This window comes from Cricetulus griseus, chromosome 2, assembly GCF_003668045.3.
Source record: "Cricetulus griseus strain 17A/GY chromosome 2, alternate assembly CriGri-PICRH-1.0, whole genome shotgun sequence".
NCBI classification, from domain to species: Eukaryota; Metazoa; Chordata; class Mammalia; order Rodentia; family Cricetidae; genus Cricetulus; species Cricetulus griseus.
This window is the reverse complement of record NC_048595.1, coordinates 323,634,327-323,648,293: the sequence shown is the minus strand read 5'-3', so window position 1 is coordinate 323,648,293 and position 13,967 is coordinate 323,634,327. Positions and strand designations below refer to the sequence as shown.

General features: G+C 39.1%; 1 pseudogene; it reads left to right on the top strand.

Moving 5' to 3' along the window:
* Positions 1-13,967, top strand: part of LOC113834189 — a 109,378-nt pseudogene that overhangs the window by 33,952 nt on the left and 61,459 nt on the right.

Sequence of the window (13,967 nt, the reverse complement as noted above, 5' to 3'; positions counted from 1 at the left end):
TTGAACAAATGGCTGTGGGAAAATTAAGTGACCACCTGTGGAAAATGAAATTGGACCTTATTCCACCCAAGGAAATCAACTCAAAATAGGTTAAAAAATAAAATATGGAAGTATAAAATTATTAGAAAGGTGAACATTCATAGTAGTGATTTGAACAATTTTTTTTATTTATTTAGCGAACACCAGAAGCCACAAAATGCCTCTGACAACACAGAACAAAATTAATAGTGAGAAAAGGCTACCTATGGGATATGAGGAAGCATGAAATCATAAAAGGGTACATTAGATTGAAATTCCAGAATAAGAGACTTTGTTCCAGAGTGAGATGTATATGTTCACCATCATATAATGTTATTTAAAATTATCTCAATAATTCTGTGATGGTTAACTGAAAGCAGCTATTTAATACCCCACACTAAACCTCTCACGGCAATTGTAGCTTGGCATATAACACTAGACCAGATGGGATTCTTTGTCCCTATGGACCTTACAGTTTAGGGAAGAACAAAAACTGCTACTCCAAGGCTAAGTGCACAGCTGTGCCCTTTGCAACAATGTTTCAGTCAAGGAAGGATGAATTATAATGATATTGAACTATCCATATTAACTGCTATGTTTCTGAACCTTCTCTGTGTTTATATTTGTTACATATACAAATACTACTTATGCTACAATGTGTTACAAATATGTCACATAATTTTTCAATGGCCTCTAGTATTCAGTACAGGAACATGATGTGCAGGGTTGCAGCCTCTGAGCAATAGGAGCCACAAAAAAAGTTTCTGTAAGTACTTTTATGCTGTCTGAATTAGGGGGAAATCCCCTGTGGATGTATTTCTCAGACTGAATAATTCCCTTTTGTTAAGTGATGTTTGACTATATAAAAGGAAAAACAGCTATAGCTGGAATGGAGATTTTTCAAGGGCACTTTCTCCTAAAGAAAATAACATTTGGGCTGATGTAACTCAGTTGATAACAGTGCTTGCTTAGCATTCACCAGGGTCTAGGTTTCATCCAAGCACTGCAAAGCTCATAGAATATATATATATATATATATATATATATATATATATATATATATATGAATGAGAGCTCAGGAAGTGAAGACAGAAGGAACAGAGTTCATAGTCATCCTACCCTACACAAGGTGTTTGAGGCCAGACTGAACTAGAGACCCTGTAGAAAGAAAGAAAGAAAGAAAGAAAGAAAGAAAGAAAGAAAGAAAGGAAGGAAGGAAGGAAGGAAGGAAGGAAGGAAGGAAGGAAGGAAGGGAGGGAGGAAAAGAAAGGAAACACAAAACATCTGACATCCCAGCGAAAGCTGGGCATGGTGATTATACAGGACAGTAACAGCACATTGGTGGTTGAGGCAGCAGGATCACAATTCAAAACTAGTTTGGGATATGTAATGAAGACCTTATATCAAAAATTAAAAACACCACCAACAAAATGTAGCATCCAAGAGGTAAGCGAGAGAATGGGTTACATAGAAGAGAAGTATTTTCTGTGGCTGTGGTCAGCACATGAATTTACTGGTGGTGATTTCAATAGTGGGATCACAAGAAATTCCTGTCGGTCACAGCGTTGCAGTTCATTGTGCAAGAAAAAATGGTAAGTTGACACTGGAATGTTACCAGGATATTGTAAACTGTGTTAAAGGTATTAGGCTTTATCCTGTGGGCACATAATACTTCTAAGAATCTTAACATGGCAGTGATGGTCATATGTTCTTGTAGAGGTTATTGAAAGGGAACAAGTCTGAGAACAGAAACTCAAGCCAAGGGCAGTGTTGGAAATAACAAAAAGTAGTAAGAACAGCAAATATGGGATAAAGGCAGGACTGGAAAAAAAGAATTGATTTAATCATAGCTGAATGAATACTGAGGGAAGGGAAAAAAGAACGAAGGTGAGTGCTATGAGCTGATACCAGGATAGAGAGGGAAACGGATGTGAAGTCCAGAAGCCAATTTCCAGAGGTTCTTTGGGTGTAAAGAATTTGATTTGCCTGTGAAATATATGGTTCAAAATATCTGCTATTTGGGAAGGAAAACTGAGCTAGAGCTTCAGACCTGGAAACCACTTCCACACAAAAGAATGGAAGTGAGTTTTTCACAGCCATAGAAATAGCTATCATTGGAGTATGAGGTCAGAAGGTCTGGGAAATTATTGTGGGAATGGGGGCGGGGCACCTGCTGGAGAAAGACTTCAAAAATCCATCAAAGTGGCAGGTGGTTATGGGCACATGAGGCACAACTATTGGTACCTCAACTCAAACCCTCAGCACCCTGAAAAGGCCTGGAGTGTCTGAGTGCCTGCAACCCCAGTATTGGAAGGACAGATACAGCATGTGGTTAGCCACGCATCCTAGACAAAACCAGGTTCTGTGGGAGACCCTGTCTGAAGAGAGTAAGATTGGAGAGTGATGGATCAGCACATCTGAAGTGCCTGCACGAGTTCACACATGTGCATAACACACACACACACACACACACACACACACACACACACACACAGCAACAGACAGTGCTTAGGAGCCAAACGAAAAACCAAGAGACTGTTACTCTACTAAATCTAGCAACCAGGGATGTTATATTTCATATAGATAATTTCCAAGAAGTCACATTAAATAAAATTTGAATGATGTTTATTGGGTTTGGCAACAAGAAGTTGGCCAGTTAATCATTCTAGACAGAGAAATAGTTGGGAGAGAGTCATACTGCAGTGGGAGGAAGAGTGATGAGGATGAAGAAAGACCCAAGAAGCATCAGTGTTATTTTTAAGAAATCCAGGTATGCACTTTTACACCTGGAGACAGGATGACTGAGTCTAGGAGTTCTAAATCGGCATGGACAATACAGCAAGGCGCTTCCTCTTCTAGGATAAACAAGAAGGCACACAATATTAATCAGTGATAAAATTAGAACAATCATGTTTCATTAACTATGAGTGTGTTACAGGGTGTAAAATAGGAATGTCTACAAGTTAAACTAGAAGCTCTGAAAACAACATGGTGCTTCCTGCCATCAGTGGCTTTGAGAGGGTCAATCCCCAGAAGTGCCAGCAGGTGGGGATAATGCCTCAAAAGATGAGGGACAGAATGGTGGCCTGTCATCATCATCAATATGCAGGAATGATGTGAGTAGACATGAATGATTTGAGCTGACACGACAAAGTCACTACATTATCCCTTTAGGAGACAGGCTCCCTCTTGAAATCAGATCTACAGATTGAACTAAACTGAACAGCTTGGCATGTGTTTTTTGTGTGTTTATCCTGAAGCTAAGTTTTTTCAATTAAAAATAAATAAATAAATAAATAAATAAATAAATATAAAGAAGTTAGAAATGCAGCAAAACACCCTCTCTACCTCCCACAACATTGTGTATTTATGGGAAATAGATAAAATTTTAGATTCAAATTTAAACTCATTTTAGAGCAAACCCTGATCAAACTGACATTTCTAATCTGTGGGATCAGATTTCCCCCCCCACCGGAAAATTTGGTATATCTTTTTTTTTTCTTTGGATGAAGGGTCTCATACAACTCAAGATTGTTGAGAACTTGCCTGAGGATGACTTTGAACTCCAGACCCTGCTGTCTTCATCCTCCAAGTGCTAGAATTGCAGGCTTGTGCTACCATGATATATGTGTGTGTGTGTGTGTGTGTGTGTGTGTGTGTGTGTGTGTATTATATATTATATATGTATATGTATATATTAAATTAGAAACAATCTTATTTTACCTATCAATCCCAGTTCCCTCTCCCTCTCATTCTCTCGTGCCCCCCACCAACCCCCCATCCCATCCCCTATCCACTCTCCAGGGAGGGTGAGGCCTCCCATGAGGGATCATCAAATCTATCAAGTCTTTGGGGCAGGGCCTAGGCCCTGCCTTGTGTATCTAGGGTAAGAGAGTATCCCTTCATGTGAAATGGGCTCCTGAAGTCCTTTCATGCACTAGGGATACATCCAGGTTCCACTGCCAGAGGCCCCATGGACTCCTAGCTGACACCCACATTCAGGGTTCCTGGCTTGGTTCTATGTTGGTTTCCCAGATGTTTGACTGGAGTTCATGAGTTCCCACTTGCTCAGGTCAGCTGTTTCCATGGGTTTTCCCAGCGTGGTGTTGACCCCTTTGTTCGTCACTCCTCCCTCTCTGAAACTGTGTTCCAGGAGTTTGGCTCAGTGTTTAGCTGTGGATGTCTGCTTCTGCTTCCATCAGCTACTGGATGAAGGCTCTAGGATGTATTTAAGGTAGTCATCATTCTCAGTATAGGGGAAGGGCATTGCCTGTCTACTATTGCTTAGATTGGTTTTATGTAGTACTGGCTAGGATCATATATGCTAGGCAAGTACTCTACCAAAAGAGCTGCAAACTCAGCCCTAGATAACACATTTATAAATTTGTTTAATATGTTAGTTATATTTAACAGACAACAAAGGGATTCTGTAACAGTTGTTGTATCACTGAAAATGCATTCTCAGACTCAGAGAAGCATTGTTTTATATGGTATTTAATGCAAAATTTTGTTGTATTTAAAAAAATCTTCCTGCTTGGTTCCCACTTTTGGAAATAACAAAAGGAAGAGAACTGTATGGGGCTATTTAAGCGGGATTTGTTTGTTCCTTGGATTACCCAAATGGCTCTTATACAATTTAGTTTTCAACATAGCTGCAAGTGGCTTCATAAAATTTGGAAAAGCTGATCTATAATTTATACATATTGGTTTGTTGGCTGGTTCAATAGATGAATGTCTAGGGGCAGGAGGTTGGTTTTCTCTTCCCTTAAAATTACTCTCTCGGTTCACAGGGATACTTGAATGAGGTAATTCTGTATAGCATTTTGAAGGAAGAATTTCTAAGGCTACTGTAACAGAATGATTGAAGGCCCTATAAAAATTATTGTCTGAGATAGTTTTACATCATTCATAGTATACACAGGGACTTACTTGCAAACATTCTCAAAAATTTCCACCATGGAAAACCAAGATACATTTAGTTAATATGAAAAAAAATGCACTGGGCTTGCTGGCACATGAAATCCCAGCAGGTGGAAATGAGGGCAGGAGGACTGAGCCATCTTCAGCTACACAGAGAATTGAAGGCCAGCCTGAGCTCCATGAGAAACTTTCTGTTTAAAACAGTATAAATATACAGATATTCTTTTAGGGACTGATTTTTGAGAATTCCTCTTCATTTTCAGAACAGAGTAATTACCTGTTAAGGACTTGTAAGCCTGGTTTTCTTGGCAGGGAATTTTTGATACCTCTTGTTACAAACCTGGGCACAGAAAACAGTCACAGAGAAATTAAGAGAATAGATGCAAGACAGAAATAAGAAAGTAAGAGTTTTTAACTAAGTTTCTTCTTTAAGATAAATACTTCCAAGTCCTTAATAGCCCAATAGCAGAAAGTCTTTCTGCTTGATGATGTGTTTTTCACAGAGTAGCTAGATAGGAGGATGTCTGACTTCATTTGAGTTAACAGGAAAACTGCTATTTTCATTCATGTTGTTCCAAGTGACAGGAGTTTATGTTATGACTGAATCGTTTTCACTTGTGCATATGACCACAGAGTATAGAATGCCTATGTGCAATGAAGTAGGGATCAAAAATTCCCTATGTACCCTGCAAACTTCTAAAATGGGAGCACAGACCGATCTATGGGCCAGCTGCTGTTCTGCTCTGCTTGGTGAAACACAGCAATTATGTGGAATTGGGGTAATGAGGCTCCTGCCAGCCAACTGGTGGACATTTTGTTACATCTAGTTTTCAAGAAAGGTGAAATTATAATGCAGTGATTGAGAGCTAAAATGTGGCTTTATTCTGGCTGATTTTGAAGATTATTTTGGTCTTCTGTGAGCTTTGTTCTGAGCTTCTTCCCATCAAGTAAGAACTACCCCCAGAAATTGTACCTGCAAGTCAACAGTGCATAAGAGTTTTTTGGCTTTGAAATCTCTATAATAGCATTTAAGACCCCCAAAATGATGTCAGTGTGACCTGCTACTCTGCTGGTCTACTGTCTTTGGAATGCTCTGTCAGTAAGTACAGTGTCCTGCTTCAAAGAGCTAAAAATCCAAATTCCTTCCAATGTCCCAAGTATTCAGCGGCGCCATGACAAACTAATTTTGGTGACTACTTGTCAACTGACAAAGATATGTCTCTGGTATTTCACTTTGCCATTTAGCTAAAATGTCACCATTCATGTATTGTGCAAATGAAGCAATTCCCTACAGGATTCAGACAAAAAGGTAATTTTTGTTTGATTTCAATTGAGTGAGGCTGGAGGCTACAGCTTTGGAGGATGTTACCACAAAACCATTTTCCCAACCACCTTATGTTCTTTCTAAAAGGACTTAAATGTTATATCCGGTGGAAGCCTTGGATCCCTTAAGGGGAGGGAGCTATCAAAGCAGTCTAGTTCTCTACCATTTGATCAAAGGATTAATTACTTTTATTTAAAATTCTAGATAATTGAATGGAAAGGAAAGCTTGTAGTCATGCAGAAGCCAGCTGCTGGGGAGGCTGCAGATGGGAGCTTAGGAAGTATCAAGAGGTCTCTTGAGCAGATACAACTGCAGCAGAATGAAGACTAGAAAAGTCTCGTTCTGTACAGTGAAGAATTGTTTCTACATTCTGAAATATGTAGATGATGTAACATTTGTGTGGAACCACAAGGTAGTCCAGTATAGAATGGAGGGTAATAAATGACAATATGCCTTACTACAGTCACTTCTTTGACTATTAAATTACTTTTACTATTATATAAAAACACATAGTTTTTCAATGGTTCGGTGTATTAATAAATGGTATAAGCTTAATGCAGGTAAAATGCATCTGTCTCCTCAGTTGTCTTCCCTGCTCCACCCCGTGCCCGCCTTCTTTGAGAGAGGTTTTGATGTGTAGCCTTGGCTGGCCTGGAACAGGCTATGTAAACCAGGCTGGCTTTGAGCTAATAGAGATATGTCTGCCTCTGCCTCCTGCCTCCTGCCTCCTGCCTCCTGCCTCCTTCCTCCTGCCTCCTGCCTCTCTGCCTCTCTGCCTCTCTGCCTCTCTGCCTCTCTGCCTCTCTGCCTCTGCCTCTGCCTCCTGGGCACTGGGATTAAAGGCATATGGCTCCAAGCCCATCAAGATGTTTTCTTCTTTCTGTTTGAAATGTACATGACATTACTATACTGTGGGCCATTTTACTGTGAAAAGCACACTAGGACTTCTGGCTCCCAGCTGTCACCATTAACCAACCTCCCCTATCCTTCTTGTCCTCCAGCTTTCTGGAGCTCCCAGTACCCACCATTCTACTCTCTTTCAACTCTTGTGAGATCTTTCTGTTTTGTTTTGTTTTGTTTGTTTGGTTTGTGCTTTGTTTTGCTTTTAAGACTCCCCAAGTTAGAGCATGTGATACTTACCGTTCTATGCCTTGCTTAGCACAGTGGCTTCTGGGTCCCACCCATGTTGTTCTAAATGACACAATTTCATTTTTCTCACATCTGAGTAGTAAACACTGTATGCCTGTAGCATGTTTTCTTTATCTTGATAATAACTTGCAAAGCTTTGGCATTACTCAGGATGTTTCAGTCATTGCTGTATTTTAAATGTTAGCCTATTTAATGTCCATGACAGCCTTACAAAATAGTTACTGTTATCAGTTTTGCTGTTTTCTTTTTAAAGATTTGTAGATAATATACATATAGAAAAAATGTATTTGGAAAGAGGAATACAAGAGACAGAATAGCTTTCCATGCTCCCTCCGAGAGAACTCCCCTGTCCTGAGCCATCTTCACAGAAAGCCACTGCTCTTTTCCACCACAGGACTCTGCCCTGTTGGGCAATGACATGATGTGAAAGGGTACAATGCCTATTTTTTCTGCATTCATTTGTGCAAAGTATTGTTTTAAAAGCCACCCACATTGCATATGGCCTATGTCAGTATGTTGACATATGCCCAGTATGATATAAATATGCAAGGTCTACAAACATACTATACTTAATTTCCTAGTGACAATTTGTTCGGCTATTGATAGTCATCTGTGTTTCTTCCAATTTTTAGGTATCATAACTGAAGCTGGTGTCAACACTGTTACACAAATCTTTTGGTGCACATCTGATTTTACTAATGTGGAATTAAATCTGGGTCATGACCTAAGGTTAGATTGTCATGACAAGTATTTTTATCATCTTTCCTTTCCCAAAAATGTTAGTACCTTTTAACATTCCCATCAATGTATGAAAATTCCCATTATCCTATACCCTTGGCAATATTTCATTTGGTCAGTCCTTTACAATTCATTCAGTCTAAAAGCTTTATAGTGATGTTGCATTTTATTTTATTTAAATTTTCTATAGTGAAATTGAAATATTTATTTTATTCTTAATATTACAATTACATCTTTTTCCCATTTCATTTCCTCACTTCAAACTCTCCTGTATACACATCCTTGCTTTCTTTCAAATTGATGGCCTCTTTTCACATAACATTGTTGCTATATATATATATATATATATATATATATGCATATGTATATTTTAATTCATTTACTGATTGTTAACATTCTTTTAAAAAGACTTTTATTTTATGTGATTGGTTTGCCTTTATGTCAATAAGGCACCATGTGTGTAGCTATTGTTTACACAGATGAAAAGAAGGTAGCCTATCTCCTGAAAAGGGTGTTACAGATGGTTGTGAATCAACCAATGGGTGCTGGGAACAGAATCTTGGTCCTATGTAGGAGCAGCAAGTGTTATTATCCACCCAGCTATCTCTCTAGCTCCAAAACTCTGCATTTAAAAGTAAGATTTTGCATAATTTATGTTTCACTTAATTAGCATTGGTAATAAGCTATGAATCAAAAAGTCTAAAGTAAGAAAACAAAAGTATTTTGTCTTAATATTTGTCTGTTATTTGTTACAATAACAGGTAGTTAGCACATGACCTGAATATGAAAAGCTACAAATGCTCTTCAAAGTAAATCATGAAAGAGAAAGTGGTAGAGAAACAGCAATACTGTAGATGACTGTGTCTCAAAATCTAAAATTCACCAGAATATATGTTGATTTTGAAAAAAAAAAATTACCTCTTCAGGTTTCCTTCAGTAGGCCCCAAGAATCTAACCAATTCTCAGACCATGCTAATGCTTTGACCCTCATTTCTGACTTAAGTGGAAAGCAGATAAAGGACATGACTGACCTTGAACTGATAGTTTTGTATGAGAAAAATAAGTACTTACAGCTCAATTCTCTCCTTTTAGGTTTTTTGTTTGTTTGGTTGGTTGGTTTTGTTTTATTTCATTTGCACAAGAAGTATCTACTTTGCATTTCTTCACTGATCTGGAAATCAGAGCCAAAGGATGGACAACACCAAATAGCTATCAGGGCTTGGCAATCAGCATAATCAAGTCAAACTCAGCAAACTAAACCCGAATGGGCTGGATATTTTGTTCTTGGATAGCACATGTTAATTAACTTTCCTTTTTGTTAGACCAAGATGTAATCTTAAAATAATGATGTGGTTGTTCTGTGGTCTAATCTTGATGTGACAAGTACATAATCTTTATTAGCAGGGCTTTCTATATTTACTCTTGTGGCCTCATTAGGCCTAAATATTGTCAAATGTTTGTGTATCAAAACTGAATTTGAAATAATTTATTTTCCTTACTTGACTGCATTTCTAAGCATTGGAAACGAGTGCTAATTAGTTAATTATACCAAGACCACCTCTGAGAGTAAAGCTAATAATGTCCTGTTGTTTTTCAGGTGGCATCTCATCTTATCTTAGGCCAAGAAAACACAGTGTGATCATTAGCTGTGTGGCTCACTAACAAATCACCACAGTTTCAAGGTCAAAGTCACACACATTTAAATATTACGACTGTGCGGGTCACAAGTCCAACACACTCTACACTCTCCTAAGCTGAAATTCAGCTCTTGATAGTGTTGTGCTTCCTTCTGGATGGTCAAGGGCAAACTTCATTTTCTTGCTATGCCAACGGTGTTGACAGAATTCAGATACTAAAGAAAACAACACAAAGAATCAATGAAACAAAGAGTTGGTTCTCCCAGAAAATCAATAAGATAGACAAAGCTCTAACCAAAAGGCAGAGAGACAGCATGCTAATTAACAAAAGCAGAAATGAAAAGGGGGACATAACAATGGACACTGAGGAAATCCAGAGAATCATAAGGTTGTACTTTGAAAAGCTGTACTCCACAAAATTCAAAAATTTAAAGGAAATGGACAATTTTCTGGATAGATATCACTTACCAAAATTAAATCAAGAACAGATAAGCAATTTAAATAGACCTACAACCCCTAAAGAAATAGAAGCAGTCATCAAAAGTCTTCCAACCAAAAACAAGGTCAGGGCCAGATGGTTTCAGTGCAGAATTCTACCAGAAATTCAAAGAACTAATACCAGTACTCCTCAAACTGTTCCACACAAGAGAAACAGAAGGGTCATTGCCAAATTCTTTTTACCAGGCTACAATTACCTTGGTACCCAAGCCACACAAAGATACAACTAAGAAAGAGAACTACAAACTAATATACTTCATGAACATTGATGCAAAAATATTCAATAAAATACAGGCAAATCAAATCCAAGAACACATCAGAGAAATCATCCACCATGATCAAGTAAGCTTCATCCTAGGGATGCAGAGATGGTTCAATATACAAAAATCTATCAATGTAATCCACCATATAAACAAACTGCAAAAGAAACACCAGATGATCATCTCACTAGATGCTGAAAAGGCCTTTGACAAAATCCAACACCCCTTCATAATAAAGGTCTTGCAGAGATCAGGGATAACAGGAACACACCTGAAAATAACAAAAACTATATACAGTAAACCAACAGCCAACATCAAACTAAATGGATAGAAACTCAATGTGACTCCTCTCAAATCAGGAACAAGACAAGGCTTTCCACTCTCTCCATATCTCTCCAATACTCTACTTGAAGTTCTAGCTAGAGCAATAAGACAACAAAAGGAGATCAAGGAAATACAAATTGGAAAGGAAGAAGTCAAAATTTTCATGTTTGCAGATGATATGATAGTTTACATAAGTGACCAGAAAAACTCTACCAGGGAGATCCTACAGCTGATAAACACCTTCAGCAAAGTGGCAGGATACAAGATTAACTCAAAAAAATCAGTAGCTCTACTATATGTAGACAATAAATGGTCTGAGAAAGAAATCAGAGAAAAATCACCCTTTACAAAAACCACAAACAACATAAAATATTTTGGAGTAACGCTAACCAAACAAGTGAAAGACCTGTATAGCAAGAACTTTGAGACTTTAGAGAAAAAAATTAAAGAAGATACCAGAAAATGAAAAGATCTCCCATGCTCTATAGGTAGGATCAACATAGCAAAAATGGCAATCTTGCCAAAAGCAATCTACAGATTCAATGCAATCCCCATCAAAATACCAGCACAATTCTTCACAGACCGTGAAAGAACAATACTCAACTTTATATGGAAAAAGAAAAGATCCAGGATAGCCAAAATGACCCTGTATAATAAAAGAATGTCCAGAGGCATCACCATCCCTGACTTTAAATTCTATTATAGAGCTATAATCCTGAAACCAGCTTGGTATTGGCACAAAATAGGCAGGTAGACCAATGGAATTGAAATGAAAACCCTGATATTAACCCACACACCTACAAATGCCTGAGTTTTGACAAAGAAGCTAAATTTATAGGATGGAATAAAGAAAGCATCTTCAACAAATGGTGCTGGCATAACTGGATGCTGGCATGTAGAAGACTGCAGATAGATGCATATTTATCACTAGGCACAAAACTTAAGTCCAAGTGGATCAAAGACCTCAACATAAATCCAGCCACACTGAACCTCTTAGAAGAGAAAGTGGGAAGTACTCTTGAATGAATTGGTACAGGAGACCACTTCCTGAACATAACACCAGGAACACAGATACTGAGATCGACAATTAATAAATGGGACCTCCTGAATCTGAGAAGCTTCTTTGAGACAAAGGACACAGTAAACAAGGCAAAATGGCAGCCCACAAAATGGAAAAAATATTCACCAACCTCACATCTGGTGGAGGACTAATCTCCAAAATTTATAAAGATCTCAAAATACTATTCTCCAATTAAAAGAATCCAATTAAAAAGTGGGGTACAGAACTAAATAGAGAATTCTCAATAGAGGAGTATAAAATGGCTGATAGACACTTAAAAAAGTGCTCAACATCCTTAGCCCTCACAGAAACGCAAATCAAAACAACTCTAAAATACCATCTTACTCCTGTCAGAATGGCTAAAATCAAAAACACCAATGATAATTTATGCTGGAGAGGATATGGAGAAAGGGGAACACTCCTTAACTGCTGGTGGTAGTGCAAATTTATACAGCCACTTTGGAAATTAGTATGGGAATCAATCTACCTCAAGATCCAGCAATTCCACTCTTAGATATATACCCAAAAGATGCAAATTCATAGAACAAAGACATCTGTTCAACTATGTTCATAGCAGCACTATTTGTAATAGTCAGAACCTGGAAGCAACCTAGATGCCTCTCAACTGAAGAATGGATGGAGAAAATATGGTACATTTACACAATGGAGTAGTACTCACGGGGAAAAAAAATAATGGAATCTTGAAATTTGCAGGCAAATGGAGGGCACTACAAAAAACCATCCTGAGTGAGGTATCCCAGTCACAAAAAGACAAACAAACATGGTACGTACTCACTCATATATGGATTTTAGACATGGAGCAGGGGATGGCCAGCCTACAATCCACACTGCCAGAGAAGCTGGAAAACAGGGAGTACCCTAAGAGAGACAAGCATGATACCCTGGAGAAGGAGAAAGGGACCAGATTTCCTGAGCTGACTGGGAGCATGGTGGGAGGGAAAAGGAAGCTGGGAGAAAAAGAGGAGGAGAAGAGCACGGGAGAGGAGGAAATGGGGGAGCAGGAAGATTTAGTCGGGGGGAAGAATAAAGGAGATCAGGATGAGAGACACCATAATAGAGGGAGCCATTATAGATTTGAGGAGACATCTGGCACTAGGGAGATTTCCAGAGATCTACAAGGGTGACACTAACTGGCAATCTAAGCAATAGTGGAGAGGCTACCTTAAATGCCTTTCCCCAATAATGAGATTGATGACTACCGTACATGCCACCCTAGAGCCTTCATCCAGGGACAGATGTAAGCAGAGGCAGACACTCACATCTAAACACTGAGCTGAACTCCTGGAACCCAGTTGCAAAGAGGGAGGAGGGAGGAGCAAAGTGGTCAGACTGAGCTGCTGAAACCCACAGAAACAGCTGACCTGAACAAGGGTTGTTCATGGGCCCAGACTGATGACTGGGAAACCAGAATAGGCCCAACACAGACCCCCCTGAAAGTGGGTGTCAGTGAGGAGGCCTCAGCAATCTGTGGGGCTTCTGGCAGTGGATCATTATTTATCCTTGGCATACGAATGGACTTTGGGAGCCCATTCCATGTGGAGGGATGCTCTCTCAGCCTGGACACATGGGGGAGGGCCTAGGTCCTGCCCTGGATGATATGACAGACTTTGGGGATCCCCCAGGGAGGGTGAGGCCCTCCATGGGGAGCAGAGGGAAAATAGGGTAGGGGGTTGGAGGGGGGAGGGGAGGGAGAGAGAGCTGGGATTGACAGGTGAAGCAGGCTTATTTCTAATTTAAATTTTAAAGAATTCTAAGTTCTTGCTGTCAGACAGGAGTCATTCCTGCCTCCTAGAGACTAGCCACATTAATAAGCTCATAGTTGGAGCTACAACAATAGGTGTCTTTTTGAGACACCTTTGGCGGGAAGGGCTACTTCAGCAAAAAGGGAAAGTGAAATGGTTCTTTCTTTTGAGAGATTACCACTGGGTGATTCCTGTTTTCCTCCCTCCTTGCTCTATATATTGACCCCATATCAACCAGACTGTGTCAGGGGAGAAGTGAAGACACCTGTTTGAAGA